Source organism: Muscardinus avellanarius (genome assembly GCF_963383645.1).
Source record: "Muscardinus avellanarius genome assembly, chromosome: X".
Taxonomy (NCBI): domain Eukaryota; kingdom Metazoa; phylum Chordata; class Mammalia; order Rodentia; family Gliridae; genus Muscardinus; species Muscardinus avellanarius.
Window position 1 is genome coordinate 32,646,352 of NC_137792.1, and position 23,290 is coordinate 32,669,641.

Below are 23,290 nucleotides of genomic sequence, written 5' to 3' on the forward strand. Positions count from 1 at the left end.
GTGAATCCAGCAGAGCCCTGTTGTCCACACGCAGCAGGGAAGACCTCAAGAGCCCAGCAGGCCAGGTCACCAAGCCTCTCACCCTGCAAGACTCACAGCAGGCTATGCCAGGCCCTGGTGATACACTGTCAAATTAGATTAATGTCACAAAAGGGGAATATTTAGGAAAACAAGGAACCAATCTCATTTTAGGGGGTCCATTTAGCAAAATGGAAACAAATATTTATGAGATGAATTAACTTTCCAGGTGTTAGGTCACTTAACAAGTATTTATGGAGTGACAGCTGTATACTAGGCACTGCAATTGTCTTGGGGACCCTGTCCAGGTACAGTTCAAAGTCGTATCCCCATCTGGAAGGTAGCTTACTGGAAAGTAGCTGTATCAGAGGTTGTGGTATCTATGAGAATGTGGCTTACAGATCTCATTCTCCAAGGAACATAAAAGAATGAGCAAGCAGAGATCCGACTGCCAAGCTCAGAAATCCATCCCAGCATTTGTGCCAAGGCTTGAGCCCAGGGTGGCTGCTCCTAGCCAAAGACTATGCATAGCAGGGTGCAGAGGTAGGTCTGCCCTGGAAGAAAATGGAGTCCTCTGACAGCTGGCTTTGGTTTGAGGACAGCCTGCAGCTTTGCTGAACCTTCTGTAGACCACAGAACAGTCTAGGATGCTGCCACCAGCACTTTATTTTTCACTGGGGGAGACTGAGACTTTTAGCTTGCTCCTCATTTTTTCTCTAGGGTATTTTTCCTAGCAAAATCCTCACCCAGCTTTTGTTTTGCGAAGGATCCAGTCTAACCCAGATGTGTATTGCCACATCTTCCTCCTGCTCCCTCTGCACAACCTGCCAGAATGGACCACCCTGGCTCCTTGCAGATACCTGAATTGGCATATTCATTAGAAGCCTCTTTCTACACTTGGCGTCTCCCTGGTAGATTCTAAGTTATCTAAGAACTTACAACATCCTTAAGGCTCCTCACTTTGATGGTTCTCAGCAGGTGTTGCTGACCCATGGCAGGGAGGCACTTGACATTAAACTCTTACATCATATTTCAAGAGACCTCAATGACTTATTGATATAATTAACAATAACTTACACAGTGAACCCATAGAGCAATTCAAAGCGTTTAACACCCATTGTCTCTCTTTTTGCCTAACTCCAGCCATGTACCCCACCACCAAGCAAAACAGTCTCCCTGATATTCACTCACCCATCTGCCCAGAGGATGGATGGCCTTCTTGGAATGACAGTTCTGTTGCTTGCTCTCCCTTGGCAGCCCCTCCTCCTTCCTGAATCCAAATCAAGACATTTGCAGGCAGAACACAAAAATCTGATCTTAGAAAGCGTGGTGAGCATTTTCTAAGAGACAACTATAACCCAGGTAGAGAAATTCTAGGCACAAGGCTTAGTAATGAAGTCCAGCTTGGCCCAGGCTAACATATGATAAATTCAACTCTTCTTTTTAATCCTATCCCGTTTCATGCCCCCCTCCTGCCAGGCATTTCTTTCCTCGTTGTGCCTCTGCTTCTTGGTACTTGGAAAACAAGGCCTCTGGGCTCTCATCCAGGACACATCCCAGGCATCCTCTGACCCTCCAGGCTCGATCCAGCCTCCCGGCTCCCACACACGGAAATGCTATCGGGCTCACTCAGAGTCGCAGTTCTCCATACTAAACAGAAAGCTGTGGGCTGGCTGGCCAGGGACCTCACATAAGTTACTTGGCATCTGAGAACCACAATTCCCTCATCTGTAAAACAGGGTCATTGGGAGGATTAAAGGGAAGAATGAATTTGAAAATGACTGTAAATCCTTGCTACGCAAAGTGTGGTCCTAGGGCCGCAGCAGCAGCAGCAGCAGCAGCAGAAGCAGCTGAGAGCTCCTTAGAAATGCAGAACCCTGGCCCCACCCAGGGCAACCCTTTCCCCTGAGGTGATCCAGGTGAGCACTAAGGTTTGGTAAGCCTCCCTGTCTGAGTTGTAGGGGGCACTGAGTGAGTCCTTCCTTTCATGGTATTCTCCTGTTTCCTCTCCTTGGCTGGATTACACTGTCAGCATTCCCCAGACTTGCCATTTCTACTGCCTCAGCAGAAAGGTGAGCACAGAGGGTGAACCTGACAATATACACACATCCGGAGACTCGGAGGCAGCCACTCATCACAACTTCATGGCCAAGGATCATGGCGCCCCTCTCATGGGCTGGCAATGGACAAAGGCGCCCAGCCAGGAACAAATCTCAGACAACCAGTGTATCCATTCACCCCTGATTCTGGGACCTACTCCATCATGAACTGCCCCCATCCCTGTATGCTTGATGTGTGACATATTTTCTGTAATTATGGTGATACCGTCTGTGTATGTATTAATACCGTCTGTGTATGTATTAAATGACTATAACAGTTAACACTGTGGATAAAGAAGGGATGCCTCTGCCCCAGGAGATACTAAAAGAAGTCCACCCATGGGGGAGAACCATGGGATCAATGATAAAAAAAGGGGCAAGTAAGAGGAAGAGTCATTCTTCCCCTGGAAGCTTTTTGAAGAGGATATGGTAAACTGGTTTAGCCTTAGATGAGACCTCAAACAGGCCAAATAACCCTTGAAGCAATGACATACTGGCCCCAAGTTCCGGATGGAGGAATCAATATGAGGGTGAGTCTTTGGCGAGTGATGGGAGTGTCCAAATGCCAACCAGGCTAGTCACAGTCTTTGCCCTCCTTGGGAGGTCACACGGCCTGGGTAACTTAGGAGGCACGCACTCAGAGCCTGCTCTTTGTGCAAATATCAGCTTTCTCTTTTCCCTTATAGAAGAAGCCCTCAACTTTTACCTGAATACATGTTCTTCTCCCCCACTTAAGACTGCATGTTAGCTTCAACATACAGCCAGGTGTGGTCATGTAACCACATTTGGCCAATAGAAGGTAAGAAGAAGCCACTTCTGGAGGATGTTCTAGAAGGGAGGGAGCACATACCTGTTTGTCCTTTCTTCCTTCTTGACCACCTGAAAGAAGACATGATGGGGGGCTCAAGTAGTTGTCTTGAACCATGAGGAAACTTTGGGAGTAGAAGGCATGTCAGGCAGAGCAACAAGATAAAAGGAACTAGAACAACTCACACTTACATCTTATAACCCTTATGACAGTACTGGCCTGCGAATTCTGGCTGGTCCTTGGACTTTTGTGTGAGAAAACAGTCTCCAGCATATGCAGATCACTGTCATTCTGGAGATTTTGTTTACTCACAGGTCACCAACACAGAACTGATAAAGCTATCAGCTATAACACATTGTCACAGTTTGTGATGGAAATTGACATGGGGGCCATTTGGGGGGCTGTGGTCTCAAAGTCAATGCTAAAATTGGATTGAGAGAAGAAGACTGAGCAAAGGAAAAGCTTAGAGGCAATGTAGTCACAACAGTGCCCTCGGTGGATCCCATGGGGACCACCAGAGTTGGCTCTTAAAAGTTCTTCAGAAGCAAGTTAAGAAGACTGAGCTTCTGGAACTTTCTGGGCTTCAGTTTTCTCATCTTCAAAATGGGAGTTATCGATCTTGCACTTTTCATGATGATAAAAAAGAATGTGAGTGCAGGACCTGGCCCACAGGTGAACATGGTAAGAGCCAGCTAGAAGAACTGGAGAACTTTGGCCACATCTTGGGGGAGGGGTGGCTATGTCTACATCTCAACTACTTGCCATCTGTTTTGGGCAACTTTTCTGTTGCCATGACCAAATATCTGACATGAACAACATAGAGGAAGAAAGGTTTATTTGGACTCATGGATTCAGAGGCACAGTCCACAGTTGACCGACTCCAAGGCATACATCATGGTGACACAGCATGTGGCAGAGGACAACAATTTATCTCCTGGAAGCCAGAAAGCAAAGAGAAAAGGGAAAAAGCCCCTAGGGACAGATATAATCCCCAAGGCTATATCTCCAGTGACTACCTCCTCCAGCTACACCCCACCTAACTAAATTACCACTTAGTAAACCCATTTGAATTATTAATCTTTCAGTGAATTTAACCACTGATGAGATTAGAGCCCTGATTCATTTTTACCTCTGAACATTTTTGCATCACCAATATAGGAGATTTTCTAGGGAGCATTCTATATTCAAACCATAGAAGCATCATAGAAGACAAGCATGTGACTATCAGTTCCCCAGAATATTCTCTAACAGATTCCCCTCCCCCCCCCCGACTGCGAGAATTTGCATTCTCCTCTATGTTATCATAGTACTGTATTCTTAAAGGCATTGTAGATCTTACCACCTTAGCTGGCTGTGGCTATTTTCCTGGAGATCTGAGCTCCAGGGTCATCACTAATTCCCCAGTTCATGGCACAGTGCCTGGAACATAGAAATTGCCCAATGCATGACTGATAAATCAAGGAATCTCACTAAAGGAGCCAAATCCCCATTATGTTGATGGGGCAAAGACTACTCCCCTGTAGCTAGAAAACATGGCTTCGACTTCCACTCTCACATCTCTTTTTTTTGAGCCTTCCAAGCCTCAATTTATCACCCACATAATGGGAATAATAAAAACAAGGTGATTGTAAATGACTGAACGATATATTGGTTAAAAACTGCAAGGCAAAAGGCAGATGGTATATTATTGGAGGAGGGGTGGAGTTCATGAGTCGAGTCTAAGTCTGTGGCTCCAAGGAATTGTTTGCAGCACAGAATACTCTGGCTACATAGTTCTGCAAAATTAGGCAGCCACCAAAGTATAAGACCAGGGATAATTTCCCATATCCCAAGGGTAGCCCTAATGTCAGCCTCTCTTGTCGGGAAATATAAACTGTTTGTCCACATGGGCTACAAGGTAAAGGCTGTCAGAGGCTGTCAGTCCCAGTATGGATGCTGAAAAAGAACAGACATGGACTCATTGGCCTTTCACTGCATGCCTTCAGGGTAAGGATGCCCTGCACAGTTCACACAGGATTCAGGACTAAGGCCAGATTCCTGTCCATGATGGCGGGCAGTGGCAAGAAATAACCTGTGCATGTCAGCTGTCCCAAAGTATGTTCAGGTGAGGGGCCCCATATAAATCTTGAGGGCAGACATGTTGCATTTATACCAGTCTGGCAAGAGGAGGCATTCAGATCCCATACTGAAGCACTGGGGACACAGGAGAAATTTAAAGTGCCTTGATCAGGAAATTAAGTGATATATCAGCAATACATTTAAGCAGCAGCAGATCAGAGTGGTTAACAGCAAGAACTCTGGGCCAAGTCTGCCTAGAGTCAAATTTTACCTGTGCAACGTGTGTGTGTGTGTGTGTGTGTGTGTGTGTGTGTGTGTGTGTGTGTGAGAGAGAGAGAGAGAGAGAGAGAGAGAGAGAGAGATAGAGACAGACAGAGAGAGACAGAGAGACAGAGAGAGACAGAGACAGAGACAGATAGACAGATAGACAGACAGAGACTGGGGATTGAAGCCAGGGGCATTCTACCTCCAAAATACATCCCCAGCCCTTTTGATTTTGAAATAGAGTCTTGCTAACTTCCTAAGGCTTGCCTTGAATCTAAAAAACCTGACAAGAATCCTCTTGTCTCAGTATTCCAAGTACTAAGATTACAGACATAAGCCATCACATTGGGCTCTGTACAACTATTTAACCATGTTGCCGTTGTCAAATTACATGACCTTTCTGTGCCTCACTTTCTCTGTCTGCAAAATTGGACAATAATCATTCTCACCTCATGGAGAATGTACTTAGCCTTTGGAATGTAGTAATTGTGCCCAGGGGGTAGGGGATGAGAGAGGTAATGAGGGGCCATTTGTAATTTCATCAGTAATAATCACCTATAAAAGGATAGCTTCAAGAGAAAGGGGCCCCATTCAGTACAGGGTCAGTATAGTTGGGGATATGGGTCATCACATGAAAATTAAAATACCACCACAAAGCCGAATATGTCCAGAATCCAGTGAAGGGACATACAGAAGGCAAGGACATTGAACTCCAAACAGACCGAGAAATGTAACTCACATTGGTTTGGTTTAAAGAAAGGAATCTATCTGCTTGGGAAGCCAATAGGTTAGAAGGTAGTTGACTTCAGACATGGCTAAATCTGGGTACTTATCCCAAGTGATTACAAGATGACCACCAAAGAGTTTCAAATTTACATTTTATTAATAAAGCAACTATGACAGAAACAGCACCCTTTCCCAGCAGTTCCAGAAAAATCTCCAGGCTGCCACTGCCTGACTAGAATTGGCCAGCTTGGGCTACAACGCACTCCAGGGGCTGGGGAATGTGACTGATTTCATGTGAGCCACACAAACTGAGGATATAACAGTTTCCCAAAGAACAACTGGGGAGAAAATGAGGAATTTTTTTTCAGTCAGCTTTTCCATTGCTGTGACCAAAATACCTGCCAAGAACAATGTAGAGGCAGAAAGGTGTATTGGGGCTCAATTTCAGAGGTTCAGTCTATATTCATCCAGTTTCAAGGAAGAAGCTGGGAGGGGGTAGGGCATGGCAGCAAGATGGTGCTCTCACATAATGGTGGCAGGAAGCAGAAAGATGGAGAGGAGGGGTCCAGGGACATATATAATCTCCAAGGATGCACTCCTAATGACCCACCTCCTTTACCATGGCCTACCTCTGAACTTTGCTACAATGAGGACATGCTTTTTGCTCAAACTCTTGCTCAACATAAGAGTTTTGAGGGACATTGCAAATTTAACTCATAGCAGGAATGGATCCTGCCTAACCAGGCAAAATAACTAACAGATATTCCCTTCTCCAGGGAAGTGAGTCTTGAGAACAACCAATCTCCTCCTACTCTTGTTTCAATAATAACCAGCATTTGTTCAAAACCACAAATTGCAAATGGCTGGCACCTACGCCGTTTAATCTCTCAACTCACTCAAATCAATTCGAGGCAGGGAAAAAACTGACAACACAAAGGCCCAGAGGTGGGGCGGGCCCACGGCTGGGGAAGATTAACCCAGCAGCTGTGTGTAGGAGGGATCAAAGGTTGAGAGCTTCCCAGGTTTGAGGGGCACTGTTCTTTCCAGCCCAAGGGGAAGGCAGCCTGTGCCTGCCTCTGACCAGTTCCTCAATAAAGTCCTGGGCAAAAGAAGGATAGGCACGGGAATAGACTGGTGACTTGTTCATATTTGGAAACAGGCGTCAGAGTACTCAAACATGATTCTCAAGTACTGGCAGAGAAAAGAGTGACTGACAGAAATGGGGAGGGGGCTCTGTTAGGGGAAATAGAGTGAATTTGATCATTTACATCTGAAATAAAAGTGCCACAGGCCAAGGCCAGAGCTGTGGATCACTGGGTCCTGCAAGGGCCTCTGTTTCCCTGCAAGTGGCTTGGTTCAGCTCTTGCGGGAAGTTTGTGCAGAGAGGCGGGAAGGCTGAGGAGTGGGCCTTGCAGGATGCTCCCATTCCGGGGACCAGATGAGGAATGGAGCGACAAGACAGCAGAAGCTAAATAGAAGTCAAGAAAGTCAGAATGCAGCGCTGGGGGACAGGGACCACATGTGGGAAGTGCCTTTGGTGCAGAATTAACAGGAGGTCTCTGGGTCCTTGGAGTAAGGCAGCTGATGGGCTATCTGCTCTGACAAAGGCCGGGGGACCCCAGCTCACGTAACTCTAGCAAGCACAGTTTGGATCAAGAGAAAATGTACTCAATCCAGAGAAGGGGACAAAAGGGTGGTCTAATCAGTGCTTTCTGACAATGACTAGAGGGACGGAGAAAAGTGGGGAGATGGAAACAAGAAATACAAGGAGGGAAGTAGCTACAGCTTTCTCTCCACACATGTGTGTGCGTGTGCGCACATACACACACACGAGCATGCATGCAAGCATGCACATACACACACGTGCAGGCTTGAGAAGGGGTTGAAATTGTTTGTTCTCAGAGAATTCCTTGGAGATTCCTCCCCAGACGCCATCTTCTCCGGCAACATAAGGTTCTCACACAGAGGCGCACGTGCACACACACAGTCACACAGAGGCACACGTGTCGCCACAGGGACCGGGCTGCTTGGCTCACACTCCGCTGGCTGACGAATGACACAGCAGTGGTGGGAAGGGAGTGTGGGAAGAAGCCTGTCACGGAGAGGACCTCAGCAGCTCGTCTGTGGCCGCCCTTTGCCAGGGGCCTGCGGTCACCTGAGTGTGGCCAGGGAGCTCGGTCCTCCCTGTGGGCAGGCCCGGGCAGGCACCGTCCTGCATGTCAGCCTAATGCCTTGATAAACAGGGAGCTTGCTGGAATGCGGCTGTTAATTGGAGCTAGAGCCGCAGCCTTTCGCTCGGGGAGCAATGGTTAATGATAAGCCTCTGGGGGAGTCACAGGAGTTTGCCACTGTTACAGTCCTGTCCTCTCTGCTTCTTAAACAGCAGTTTATCTAAAAATTGAAAACACTTTCCTGGGAATAATTATTTCTTGGAATCTCTGAGACTGCTATCACATTTCGAAGCCTACCATTTGGGACAACCTTTTGGATGCTGAGGGGCTGGCCACCATAAGCTGCCTTCTGTGGGACAGCTTCATTCTTCTTCTTCCTTCCCTTCCAGATCTTTCCTGGGCGTCCACTGAACAGCCACTGTGGGCATGTTTGAAGAGGTCGGGGGCTAATTTATGGCTGAGTGGGAGCTTTGCTGAGTGAAAGTGGGCCTGGAAAGGAGGTTGGGAGAAAATCTTGAGACTTCGAAGGGAGACTTTTCTAGAATCTCCAAGCCCCAGATTCCTGTTTTCTGGCTTTAGGCTGAACTGCAGACCTACTGGTGGGAGAGTGTTAGAAGCTGTGGTCGCCAGAAGAGCCTTTGCGGGCCCCGTTTCTTCCTCAGAGACTGTCTCCATGACAGGGAGCTGGAGGTAGTGAGGGAGCAGCAGCTAACTAGATGAAGATGATATGGCCCTGGCAGAGTGGTGCCCAGGAGCCAGGGCTGGCCTCATTGTCTGCTTCTGGGTTCTGCACAGCTGCCCAGGTGTTGGTGGAAGAGCAGGTACCCAGGCCAAATGCTGACCTTACACTGTGCTCCATGGTTGGCCCAGCCCCGACCGTGACAGGGCGCTTGGCCTGGAAACATGGCCGCGGGCAGCATCCTCCTTAAATGTGAGGGCAGTGACACAGGCGGTTAAACTCAGCGCATTGGCCACAGGCCAGCCTTCTGGCTTGGCAATTACACACTGTCTACCTCCGCCTCTCCCTGTCGCCCGTCACCTCCCTGTCAGGCGGCTTTAATGCCACTCGCCTCTTCCTGTCAGCAAATGTTTGTGTGTGGCGTTGCTGGGCGACAGTTGAATGGGGCTTGAATTTTCCTGGTCCCTGGGCCCTTGGCGGAGACTTCTCTCTGAGGGTATTGCAAGGTTCCATGTCGCCACCATGTGAGCCCTAGTGGATCACTGAGGGCAACTGGAAGGTGGAGCCAGACCTTTCTCATGCTCCCAGCTCCCCAAGGAACTGTCCCATGAGGCCCCTTCACAGATATATCTGGGGAGACTGCCATTCATGTTGCCAAATGCTTTATGAAGACAGGACAGCTCCTCCCCCAAGAAGGGTGCACGTGTTCCCAGCCCATGGGAAGCTGGACAGCACCGGGGCCTTCCAGACACGCAGTGTACTGAAGGGAACGGAAGGAGAGGCCCCCACGGTCTGCAAATAAACTTGGATTTCAAACCGGGTTCTGCCAAGCACCTGCTGTGTGGTCTCAGAGCCTCACACTACCTCTCTGGGCCTCAGCTTTCTTATCTATGACATGCAGTGGTAAAAACAAGCTCTGCCTTGCTCAAAACAATGAGGGGGACTTCTTTCTTACTTCTGGCTACTTTCTTATTAGGCATGCAAGAAGCCACAGTGGTGGTGTCAAAGTGAGGAAAGACCCTCTATGCACGTGGTGATGAAATGAGGAGCCAGCAAGGACAAGGAAAAGGAGAGGAGATCATGTAAAAGGCTTTTATTTGGGACAGTGGTACCTCATGGGCAAAAATGCTGAAGAATTCGAATGAGATCTGGTAAGCCAGGATGGAGAGTGGCAGGCCCAGGGCAAGAAAAGAAGAAAAAAAAAAAAACAACAAAAAAAACTGTCTTCAGATCAAGCAGATCTGAGTTCAAGATTTTGCTCTGCTTGGTCCTAGCTGTGTGACCTTGAGCAAGTTCCTTAATCTCTCTGAACCTCACCTATTTAAGTGTACTCCTAGCACTCACCTCACAGAGGAGTGGTGAGGGCCACTCGCGACCTGGCACGCAGAGGGTACTCAGCAAGTTAGGCCCTCAGTCTACTAGGAGAAAGGAGACTTAAAAGTGAAAAAGATCAAGTAATTCTTCAAAGGGAAATGACAGTGCCAAAGGCATGAGGTTCCAGCAAGGAGCAAATGTCCAGAGCTGGGGCAGTCAGGATTCTTGTGGTTCCAATTGGACCAGACCTTGGTTGTCCAGAGCATAATTGGCTTGGTAATGCAGCCAGAGAACACAGATTCTGAGCAGAGGACAGAACCCACCTAGATGAAGCAAACTAAAAGAGAGAAAGATGCAACGTCGAACATTTGTTAAGCAAAATGCCTGCACATCCATCAGAATTTTAAATGGATATAATTCTAACCCTGAAACTATACCTCTAGAGATCTTTATTTAGAAACACTCACATACCCCAAAATATATGCCCAAGGAAGTTTACCTTATCAGACACCAAAAACTTAGTAGCACCGTAATTGTCTAATAATAGGGGACAGGTTAGAGGGATCAGGGCATAACTACACTATGGCAGATTTGGCAGTTAATAAAAAGCAACAGATATTTCTATATTGTCATAGTTTGGGTTTCTGCAGAAAGAGGCCCTGACAAAGGCATAAGACAGCATGGCCTGGGGGGTGGAAGAAAGGCAGGAGGGTTATGGAGAAGTTGGGGGGAATGGGGAATGCAGCCAAAAAAGGTGTGTTTCCAGGCTCCTTATCACTGCAAGGAACTGGAGCTGAACCCTGCTGGGGACCTCAGGAAATATCTCCACGTTATCCCACACAGGTATGAAGGAGCTGGTATAATTATGCACCAATTCCTGAACTTCATTGTTTGAGGGCTGTTCCATTCCCTAGGACGTTAATTCCCTGGAACTTTTGTCCCCCATCCCTTGCTTTTGGCAGAGCCATGGAGGAAGCCCCAGGTCACAAGCCTCAGACGCTGGTAGTTAGAAGGCAGAGACACACATTGAAGCCCTAAGCCTCTGATGATGCAAACCAGGCACCAACAGTATGTGCCAAATATAACTATGGCCATGCATCACTTAACTACAGGATGCATTCAGAGAAATGTGTTGTTAGGTAACTTTGTCGTCATGGGAACATCACAGAGTGTACCTACACAAACCTAGATGGTAGCAACTAATACACATCTAGGTTATATGGTGAAGACTGTTACTCCTGGGGTCACGATGAACCAAACAGCACAGGATGAAATCAAGCACAAGAGAAATGACGCAATTAAGAGACATGATAGCCAGGCATGGTGGTGCACACCTGTAATCCTAGTACTTGTGAGGCTGAGACAGGAGGATTGCAGGTTCACAGCCAGCCTCAGAAATTTAATGAGACCCTATTTCCAAATAAAAATAAAATAAAATTTTGAAAGGGTCAGAGGTGGAGCTCAGAGGCAGAATAGCCCTGGATTCAATCTCCAGTAGAAAGAAAGAAAGAAGGAAAGAGAGGAAGAAAGAAAGGAAGAAAGAAAGAAAGAAAGAAAGAAAGAAAGAAAGAACTATGAGATATGTGAGGTTTCTGCCTGTATAACACAGCATACCACTTTATAGTAAACTTTCTTTAAAAGTACAAGAAGTACATTCTAAAATAATGATTAAAAGCATTTTACAGTAACTACACAAATAAGTAACATGGTCGCTTATTATCATTATTAAGTTTTATGTACTGTATATAATCTCATACAGTGTACTTCATACTACTGACAGCGGTGGTAGGCTTATTTATACCAGTATCACAAAAACTGCGTGAGTGAGGCATTATTCCATGATGTTACTGCAGCTAGGATATCACCAGGCAATAGAAATTTTCAGCTCTATTGCAAGCTTATGGGACCACTGTCATGTATGCAGTTTTTCATTGACCAAATGTTGCTGTGCAGCACATGAATATTGTCATGGGGAGAAATCCCTGACTATGTTGTTCAAGCAGGGGAAGAGATGCAGAGGGCCATGCAAACTGCCATTGCATTTTTATTATTAAAATGTATACACCCATATAGGTGTTGGGGAACACCTATACCCATGTATAAAGAAAAAAGAAAAGCACAGACACAGAAAAGTGATCAAGAGCAGGGACAAGCTGTCTATTTCTAGAAGAGCCAGAATTTTTCTAAACAATTTTCCCAACCTTTATAATTAATAATAATAATTGTAAATACTAGGAAATTTTAAATAAAGGGAATGTGTCACCTATGAGGTGAAAACCCTTTGGGCCCAATCAGAATTGAGAAGTTTTTGTATATTAGAAAGATGAGATATAGAGTAACCATGTTTAACATTACCCTCCCCCTCCAGTGAGTAATCAGACACATTGGTATTTCTGGCTGAGACATGAAACTAGTCATACAAAGTAGGATAAATAATGACTCTAAAGAGCCTCATATCAGTTCAAACCAGGTTTTGTTGCCAAATATATTTGTGCCAAACTTACATCAAGCCTTTGGGTTTCCACTGTGGATAAGGGATTGGAGATCAGTACTAAGGAAAGGGGAGTTTTTAAAAACAGAGTCAGGGGGTGACAGTCAAGAAATTGGAGCAGCTCAGCCCTTACAGAATGATACAGCCTTTGCTCCTACTTGAGGTACAACGACCAAAGAGAAGCCATCCAGTCCCAGCTGCTTCCAGGGGCTTCTGCATTTTGGATAAACTGTACTTGCCACCACAGAGTAATTCTCAGTGTCACAACTTAAAAATCATAGACAGACGTGTCTCCTAGGGATCTTAGGAAAATCTAGATTCCTAGCCACCAGGTCTGGTTCCTTTGCTCAATGTTGGAGATGGGTAAGAGCTTCAAGAGGACTAGTGGGGAGCACTTGGGGGCCACTGGGGGTGTGCCCCAGGAAGGGATCATGGGACCCAGATCATTCTCTGACTTTGTGTTTTGTGTTCTGATCTCTTCCTCACACATATATTTCTGCCATGAAATGATTCAGTCAAGAAGGTCCTCACCAGAGCTGACCAAATGCCAGTGCCACACCCTGGAACCTCCAAAACTATGAGCCACATAAACTTCTATTCCTTATAAAGATAGCCTGCCTCACTATTTAATTAGAGCTACAAAACCCAGACTAACACAGGTGGGGTCCTGAGAATCTGAAATTCTAACACATTCCCAAGAGAGGCTGACACCTCTGACCAGGGGACTGCGCTTTCAGTAGTGACACCACAAAGTCATTTTGATTGAACCAAAATGGGTCTCCATATTCCACGCATCAGCCATGGCAGCCCCAGAGAACATGTCAAATTGTCCTATAAATTATCAGCTTCCTTTGATCAGGTGCCAGAGAGGGAACATGATGGGACAGGGCTGTGGTAAGGGAGGCAACCCAAACAAGAAAGATGCTATTTCTCTGGAAGTGTGGAGAGGCCTTGAGAGAGTATAACCAGGAGCAAAGAGAAAAAAAGAGACTGTGTGAGAAAAGAGGGGAGGAGTGGTTACTTGGGTGTGACTGCTTGATGCTGTTTTATAACCTGGGTGGTGTGAGGTCCCAGTCAAGCAGATGACTGGGAGCATATAAACCCAAGTGCAGGAGACATGGCATTGTGGAGCCATAGCTGTGACCGCAGGAAGGGTTTAGCACCTTGTCCCCTTCAAATATCCCAGACACAGCATTCTAAGTGCAGTAACCTTGCTTCCTAGTTCTCCTCCCACCTGGCTGTAGCAGATGGAGAAAGGAATGTCATCCAAGAGTCCAGGTGGAGAACAGAGGTGAAGAACACAGGCTCCATTCAGAAGAATCTGACCTGTGGCAGCCTGGTGGGAGCCTATTATCTCGAGGGCAGCAGAAGTCAAAGCTACAGTTACTTCCTTGGGTTGGTATTGCTGCGGAAAAGGCACAATTTGGAGGAAGTTTGAGGCAACTTTCTGGTTTGGGGTGGGGGTTGAAAATAGCTTGGTCTGCCGGGCATGGTGGCTCATGCTTGTAATCCCAGTACTTAGAAAGCTGAGACAGGAGGATAGCAGTTCATGGCCAGCCTCAGCTACTTAGTGAGGCCTTTTGCAACTCAGTAAGACCCCATTTCAAAATAAAGAATAAAAAATAGGACTGAGGGTGTAGTTTGGAGGCAGAATGCCCCTGGGTTCCATCCCTAGTACTGCAAAGAAAAAAGAAAGAAAGAAAGAAAGAGAGAAAGAGAGAAAGAGAGAAAGAGAGAAAGAAAGAAAGAAAGAAAGAAAGAAAGAAAGAAAGAAAGAAAGAAAGAAAGAAAGAAAGGATAAAGAAAAGAAAAATAGCTTGGTCTGGGCATTGGTAACATGAGTGCTATGCATGTAAAAAGCCATCAAACTGTGTGCTTAAAATTAATGATGTTTACTATGAAGTTGTTATATCTCACAATTAAAATGAGGGGGAAAGCTGAGCACAGTAGTGCATGCCTGTGATCTCAGTACTTGGCCAAAAGGTTGAGACAGGAGGTACAAGGCTAGCATGAAATAACTTAGACCCTGTTTCAAAACAAAAAATAGTGTTAGGGCTGTAGCTCAGTTGTAGGTTCAATTCCCAGTACCAAAAAAAAAAAAAAAAGAAAATAGAAAAACTTTTATGAGTCCAAAGATGCCGCTAAGTCTCAAGGGAATGACAAACTATCTAGGGGGCTGTGATAGGAAACTGTGCCATTACCTGAACTGAACTAACTAAAAGCCCTGAAAGTACCCCAGATGTGACAATTAAGCAAATGGTATTTATATAAAGATGCCTCATGATTTCCCAGTCACATAAGATGTTTGTAAAATATCTCATTTGGCAAAGATTCACCCCCTCACAAAATCCATTTTTCTCCCCCCTCCTTAGTCACAAAAGATTCTTTTGAAGCAATAATGTACCTGGCCTTGTCTGAACATCCTTTGAAGATAGATACTCAGAAGTGTGGCTGATTTCTGACCACAGAGATGTAAGCAGAAGTGATTGGGACCCTAAAAGATCTCTCTTAAGAGAAGAATATGCCCTTCTTCCCCCTTTCTTCATATTTCTGCCTGCAGATGAGAGATCTGAAGCTCTAATAGTCTTCTTAGACAGTGAGGACAAGGGAATCTGATTGGGGGTGGCAAATCAGGGAACTAGAAGAAGCCTTAGTCCCTGATGTTTTCATCGGGGCTCCTAGACTATTTAGTTAGCCTAAGACAAAAAAAAATTCTATCTTGTTTAAGCTCAGTTCTTTCAGATTACTTTTTCTGTCATATAGAGCCAAGTCTAACTTGGAAAGTTTCTTTCTGCCTGTGTGTAGTGATGGATATTGGCTGTTTGCTCTGGACCATGGAGTGGAGACAGAGGGCACTGGGGAAGCCATACACAGAAAAGAAGTGGCATGGAAACTTAGTGAGACCCTGTTTTAAAATAAAAAAAATTAAAAAGGACTAGGATGTAACTCAGAAGTAGAATATCCCTCAGTTCAATCCCCAGGACAAAAAGAAAAAGAAAGAAAAGGAAGGAGGAAGGAAGGAAGGAAGGAAGGAAGGAAGGAAGGAAGGAAGGAAGGAAGGAAGGAAGGAGTGGCCTGAAAAGGCAGAGATTCAAGAGTGCAGAATGTGTGTATAGGATGACAAACTCTCTCAATGTCCCCACCCTTACAATATGGCATAACTCCTCCCACCAAGATGGAATCTATTTCTCTCCCCTTTCATCTAGGTTGGCTCTGTCACTTGCTTTGGTCAGGGAAGGAGTAACAAAATTTCCTCCAGCAGAGATTTGAAAAGTACTTGAGCATTGGGATTTGCTCTTCTGTTGTTCTTGGAGCCCTATGATGACTACAATAACAAGCCCAGGCTAGCCTGGTGGAGGATGTGAGACCGCAGGTATTAGTCAGTGTTCTCTAGGGGCTTACAGGGTCAGAGGATGGACCTCCACAATGGCCTGCAGACTGCCACCGTGTTACTATCCAGCCAATAATACCGGTATCCAGGGGAAAACAGTGGCTGCTCAGTTCAAGCCTGAGAATAAGAGGGATTCATTCTGCAGCACCAGTTTGAGGCTAAAGGCCAGAAATCTCCTAGAAAGTTGCTGGTAGGAATCCACGTCCAAAGGTTGAAGGATCTGGAGTGTGATGTCCATGGGCAAAGGCAGTGGTGGAAAAATGCACACTCTCAAGGAGCATCAAACCTGCACACATCTGCCAGCTGCTCCCTTCTTCTGCTCTTTGTTCTATCCAGGCCCCCAACTATTTGAATGGTGCTGCTCATATTCAGGATGGGTCTTCTCCATTCAGGTCACTGACCCACATGCCCATCATCTCTGGAATCAGCCTCCCAGACACACCCAGAAGCGTGCTTTACCAATTTTTAGATGTTCCTCCATCTACTGAAGTTGACAACCAAGCTTAACCATCATACCACAGGGAAAGAAGCCTTGGCCAGCCCCAGCCTTCATGCCAGTGGGCAGCAGACAGATGTGTGAACAAGCCCAGCTCAGAGCTACCTGGATAAGCCATGAACTAGTTAGATATCACATGATGCTTGTTTAAAGCACTAAATCTTGGGGTAGTATGTTAGATGGTGACAGGTGATTGATCCAGGGTATGTGAGTGTTGAAGGGTAAAGTTCTGATTTTCCTGCCTTATCCCAGGGGGATGGCAAGGAGGAGGGGACTAAAACTCATCCAGTAAATACAGGAGTCCAGCCCGATGTCATCCCCAAGATTATTTTCTCTGTCTCTGGAATAGCCTCAGCTGAGCTCATCTCTCGGCTACACACATACTTCCTCCAGGCCAACCTCTCCATTCCTCCACAGTGAGGAGTAAGTGTCCCTGGATTACAGCCATAAACACCTAGCTTTCCCAGGACAAAGAGAAGGCTTGGCTTCAGGACACAGGGAAAGGAGTGGGGTAGAAGAAGATATAGGTAGCCCTTGGGGTTAGTTTATGCTCTTAAAACATGCAGATGTACAGAGAGACAGAATGAGTCTTTTCTGTTACAAAATATGTGCTTAGCATATTTATGTCACAGTTTCAACGTGCGCACTGAATTGAGTTAGTGCATTAGCGAAGGAGATTTCTATTGCCGCTATTGATACACGTTGAAAGTAACCCTGGTGCAGCCAGGGGATGGCTTGGGGTGGCAGTGGCTCACAAGGCATGCCTGACTTTTAATTTCACTCGAATGGGCTCCAGTATGTAGTCCCCAAGAAGTGCATTGTGAGGGCATATACTGTAAGAAGTCCTCCCAGAGTGATGGGGCCCTGCTGCTTACTTGATCAATCCCCAGACAGCTGGGATGCCAGGAAACTCCCTTCCCCACAAAAGCCCCTTTCATTTTCTTCTCCCAAATAAGAAGCTTTTTATCCCTGTCTTTCTTTCCCTCTCTCTCGATCTCTTTCCCTCTAACTTTTCCCATCTTAATTGGCCATAACGTAGAACTGAAATTCTTTTTATTATCTACTATATTTGTTGAATACAGTTTTATGTCTCTTGCCCTTAATTTTTAAAGTGGATGAGCTGAACACTTTATGGTTTTCTTTCACAAAATTTTATATCACGGCAGTAGTCATTAGGGTGGTTCACAAATATTCCAGATCTCTATTCTAGCATGAAACTGGATCTGATGTCCCCTCCTGCTCTGGACAGATTGTAAACTCTTTTGGCCAATTGAATGGGAGTGCTCCTGGGTGGGAGCTTTCGATTTTCCAAGTCACCTTATTTTCCTGCTACTAGGTGATGGAGGAGGCTTATTTGGAGAAGACTTTCTCAGCTCAGTTTCTTAGTGACTGCAATGAGCATTTTCTCCCTGTTGCCCACACCAGACATGGAGTATGAGTAGAGAGTACACTTTATTAGACTATGCCACTGATTTTTTTACTGCAGCATGGTCTTACCTATTCAGACTACATTGCTTTACTTACATATCATCCTAGTTTGCGCATCTTCTTTATTAAATCATTTTCTATGTCCAAATTATTATCTATGCCAGTGTTTTAAAAATCAGGAGGGGTAGTTATGTACTTTTGGTAATCTGTTGAAACTATGAGCTCTGTCTATCCAAACCTGCACAGGTGAAATTTTGCTTTACAGTCATGGGTGTTCACTGTGTCTAAGACAACAATGTCTTATTATTTTCAAAACTGATGTAACCAACCCTTCATTTTGTGACTAATTCCACTTAGTAGAATATTCCCCAGTTTCTTCCATTTCCCTGCAAATAACATAATTTTGTTCTTCTTTATGGCTGAGTAGAATTCCATTGTGTATATATCCCATAATTTCATAATCCATTCATGTGTTGATAGACATCTCAGCTGGTTCCACAGTTTGGCAGTAATAAATTGTGCAGCCATAAACAGAGATAGGCATGCATTACTCAAGAATTAGGGAGAAACTGGGATATAGGAGGGATTCCAGACAAAGGAGAAACCTTAGAGAAATAAAGGAGAGAACTTAATTGAGGGAGATTGATAGTGAGAAGGAAGACTTGGAGAGGGAAACACCTCAATGGACATGATGTACATACGCACACACTTATCAAAGCCAATCACTATGCTGAGCACAAGAAAGTGGGGAGGGGGAAGGAGCAACGAGTGCTGTGTGCATGTATGCTTCTATCGCCCTGAACTGCATTAAGGTGTATGATTACAATGCAAAATTTAAAAAAAATTTAAACCATGCATCACCATCTCCGATCCTGCTGGGCTGGGGAGAAACCTTTTCTGCTCGACCTCACCTCTGCCCCGCAGTCCTGAAACCATCACAGGGGCAGAATTTCTGACCAGTCTAGTGGCATTCTAATGACAAGAAGCCAGGCATCATTTCCATCAGTGGAGTCTTGGCAACCATTGAAACAAGGATAATTACATTTCCACGGATGTCCCCTTGGGGGGGGTGAACATCAACAGGGGTGTGTTTGTCAGCACACATGGGTTAAGGACAGGGTGGAACTGAACAAAAGGGGTGGCAGGGAGTTTGGAGGGAATGCAGTGACAAAGCATTTGACCATGACTCCATGGGCTTGTCCCTGTGGATTTCTTTGTTACTAGGAGCACTTTCCTGATCTGTACACCACAGGCCCCACCTTGAGAGTAACCAACTCTTTTTTCCCCCCACTATTACACATGTGAGATCTTTTTGTGTTTCTGAATGTCAGTCTGGGCATTTGTGCAGCCTAAATTACTGACTGGAAAAATTCACTGGTTGTTCAGAACTAGGAACAAATGTGCCCCATAGAGATGATGTTGAAAGTAGTGGCCAACCTCCATAGACAAACCACTGAAGTCTAACAGATGCATCTGGATGCTGGGAAAATTTGGAAGCCAGATGTAGAAATCTTTACAATGTAAAGGACCAGAAATTTAACTCTGGTGTTCTCTTAGCCATTTTCCACCTCTCATCTTCCTTGTATTGTCCTTCATTCAGGTCCTCGGGCCCCAAGTACAGTGTTGCTGGAATCACCTCACCTCACTGCAAACCTCACCTTCTTGGTATAGCTGGATTCAAAAAGGTCTCCTGAAGAAAATAATTTTGTTGGACTAATTTGCACTAAATATGAACTAAACTATGAATGATTCAGATCCCCTCATCCTCAGAAACACACACACACGTGTGTGTGTGTGTGTGTGTGTGTGTGTGTGTGTGTGTGTGTCTGTGCTATGCCCCAGCCTTTTTTTTCATTTTTAATTTTGGAACAGAGTCTCACTAAGTTGCCGAGGATCTCTTTAAGTTGCCAAGGCATATGCCACCATGCCCAGCGACTACTCATATTTTCAAAAATAAATTTCCAAATTTGATCAGATGCCTCACTGATACACCATGGATCAAAGTGAAAGAAAACCTGTGGAGAGGAGTGGAGGAATGTTTTCTGGGAGTTTACTTCCTGAGATCAAGTCCCCAGAGCGCAATTCTTACTCAGTATAGTTTTGTTCCATCTTTCTGGCAGCCCACGCAACCACAAAAAAAAAAGTATTTTTCTTTCTTTCGTGTGTGTGTGTGTGTGTGTGTGTGTGTGTGTGTGTTTATTACTGGAGTGGAACCCAGAGGCTTTCTACCTCCGGGCTATACTTCCAGACCTATTTTATACTTTATTTGGAAGTTGCTGAGAGCCTCACTCAGTAGCTGAGGCTGGCTTTGAACCTGTGTGATCCTCCTGTCTCAGCCTCCCAAGTGCTGGGATGACAAGCGTGAGCCACCACGCCTGGCACAAAAGTACTTTTCAAACTAGCTCTTAATGTGTGTGTGTGTGTGTGTGTGTGTGTGTGTGTGTGTGTCAGAGGGGGCGTTGCAGACAGGAAAAGCAGCAGTTTTCAGCAGCCATGGGCACAAAGTCCAGTGTCTGTGAAGCCAGAGGACAGTCCAAAACAAAAGCAAGGAAACCTTCTCCATGCCATGAATAGAAGCCTCCTGTGCTGGGTGAGGGACACTGTCAGCAAACAATCTGGCATACTGGAAGAAGGAACCCTCATTTGAGGGAGTGGGTAGCTGGGGTAGAAAGGATAGATTTTTCATTCCTCAAAAACCACTAGCAGAATATAAAATTATTTGTAGCCCCTTGATACTGGGTACAGAAATCAAATTCACATGATGCATAATTGTGCCTAAATGCACAACTCTCCGTGCCCCAGGGCTATGTCCAGAGGTCTGACAGATAGACGGTCATCATTGGCTTCTGACTGGGTGAGGATGCGCCTCCCTCCCAGAAAGAGGCCAGGTGCCAAAGGAGACGTTATCATCTCTGCCTTCATTCAGCAGCTTTGTCTGCAAGATTGGAAAACGGCTAGCTGGTATATTTTGAGGGATCAAATAATTAGTTCTCTTGGAATCTCGTTTTAGATTTTAATTCTTAGTCTTGAAGCCAAACTAGAGGAGCAGAAATTTCTATCTGCGGCTGGAGGGATTCAGTTTCAGCACACTAAAAAAAGGCCCTGCTTCCGAGGCATTTTTCCATGCATGAATCAAATTATTCCAGCTGGGTTTTACCAACACGTAGGCAATCAAAACCTACTTTCACTTGCTATTTTATTCTTTATTTACTAGTTCTATAAATACTGTGATGGGTGTGCTTTTATATTGGGGTGGGGAGGAGCCGAGAGAGCAGCAGCTGCTTGCAGCCCTGGGTCACGTGGAGATCTAGAGTTAGGGAGGTGGTAACAGGCCTGCTACCATCAAGCATCTGCTGAGAATGCATCTCGGCCACTCCTGTCTTAGGGCTCCTGAATGTGGCCACCAGTGTCCCATTTGTCATACCCTGTACAGAGTACTTTTCCACCCTCTGTCCTTCCTCAGCTGAGAAGCTGAGAAAGCCAACTGATCTCTCAGAGAGGGACAGAGAGAGAGGGAGGGAGACAGAGGGGGGGGGGGCTCAAGGCTGGCAAGGAAGTACAAATAAAATCCTGTTCAAATGCAGGGCAGATGAGTGCAAACTGCACACAATTTTGGCCAAGGCTGTAGTATCTGGAAGCCCCCTCTGGAACAAAGAAAAATCTTAAGATGAGGGGTTGGCCTTGGTGGCCTCCAGCTCTGATAACTGATAATTTGATGAATTATACTTGTGCTTCGGGCCCCAGTGGATAAACCAGGATTAAGGGTGAAGTGCCAGGGAGGCAGATTCTGACTCAACCTCAGGACGAATTTGATAAAGATTAGAGATGTCTAAAATCGAATTGGGATGCCTTGGAGGAGCAAGTGCCCTGTCTCCAAGGGTTTTTTTTTTTTTTTTTTTTTTTTTTTTTTTTAGCATGGAATGACCCTAAGGAGCTGTCATGAGAGGGAACTCAAGGCTCTGAGGAAGGTTATATTTGGTGACAGTTAGGACTGTCTCCAACTCAGGAATTCCACAACCTCAGCTTTTGGGACTCTGAACTTCTAAAGGATGCAGGTGCGCTCCTGGGCCTCTCTAGCACCTTTCCTAAGTGAACACAGCTCTATCTCCCTATGGAGACGAGAGAACTTCTAGTCAGAGTTAGCACAGAGGCATATAAACAGAGGAGACTGCTATAGTTTGGATCTTGAATGATCCCCAAAAGTCCAGATGTGTAAAAAAAAATGTCCAGATGTTAAAGGCTTGGTTACCAACCTGCAGCACTACTAGGAGGTGATGGAATATTTACAAGTTAGCTCACTGGGGATGGACCCTTGGAGGAGATATTGGGAGCCCAGCCCCTTCTTCTCTTTTTGTTTCCTGTCCATGATGTGAGCAGCTTTACTTTACCATGTACTTCTTCACCATGGGCCCAAAGCGAAGAGGCTAATAAAGCATGAACCAAAACTTCCAGAACCATAAGACAAAATAAACCTGTGTGTGTGTGTGTGTGTGTGTGTGTGTGTATTTGTACATGTCTATATTATGTATGTATGTGTATGGTGCTGGGGATTGAAGCCAGGGCTGTTCTATCTCTGAGCCACACCTCCAGCCCTATTTTATCTTATTTTTTTATTTTGAAGCAGGGTCTAGCTAAGTTGCTGAGGATCTCACTAAGTTGCTGAGGCTGGCCTCAAGCCTGCAATCTTCCTATCTCAGCCTCCCAAGTACTGGGATTATAGGCACACACCTGGCAACCTTTTCTTTCTGTAAGTTGATTATTTCAGGTATTTGTTATAGTGGCAGAAATCTGACTAACAAAGATCACAGTCCAGGCTGACACAGATACCCCTCATCTCAAGACATTTTGTTCTTTACACAGTCTACAATTATTCTGAGTCCTACAACTAGGGATGGGGGTGGGGGCGAGAGAGCTGGGTCAACCACAGCCAGCTAGTCATTTTTCCTCTTGCAATAGAGTTTCTGTAGATGTAATCAAGTTGAGGAGAGGTGGATCCTAAATCCAGTGACAGTTGTCCATATAAGAAGGAAATCTGAACACAAACACACATGCAGAGGGAGAAGGCCATGTGAAGACGAAGGCAGAGATTGGAGTGACGTATCTATAAACCAAGGAGCACTAAGGATTGCCAGAAACCACCAGAAGCTGGAAGAAGGAAGGAGGGATTCCCCCTAAAATCTCCAGAGAGACCACGGTCCTGCCACTGCAAGAGAATAAGCTTCTGTTGTTTTAGGAGATCCAGTTCAGGGCACTTGGTAACAGGAACCCTAGGAAACGGATACAGCTGTTTGGCTACCTACTCGCCTGTAGCCCCAGTGTGTTGACCTGTGTCTGGAGCCCCTTTTGG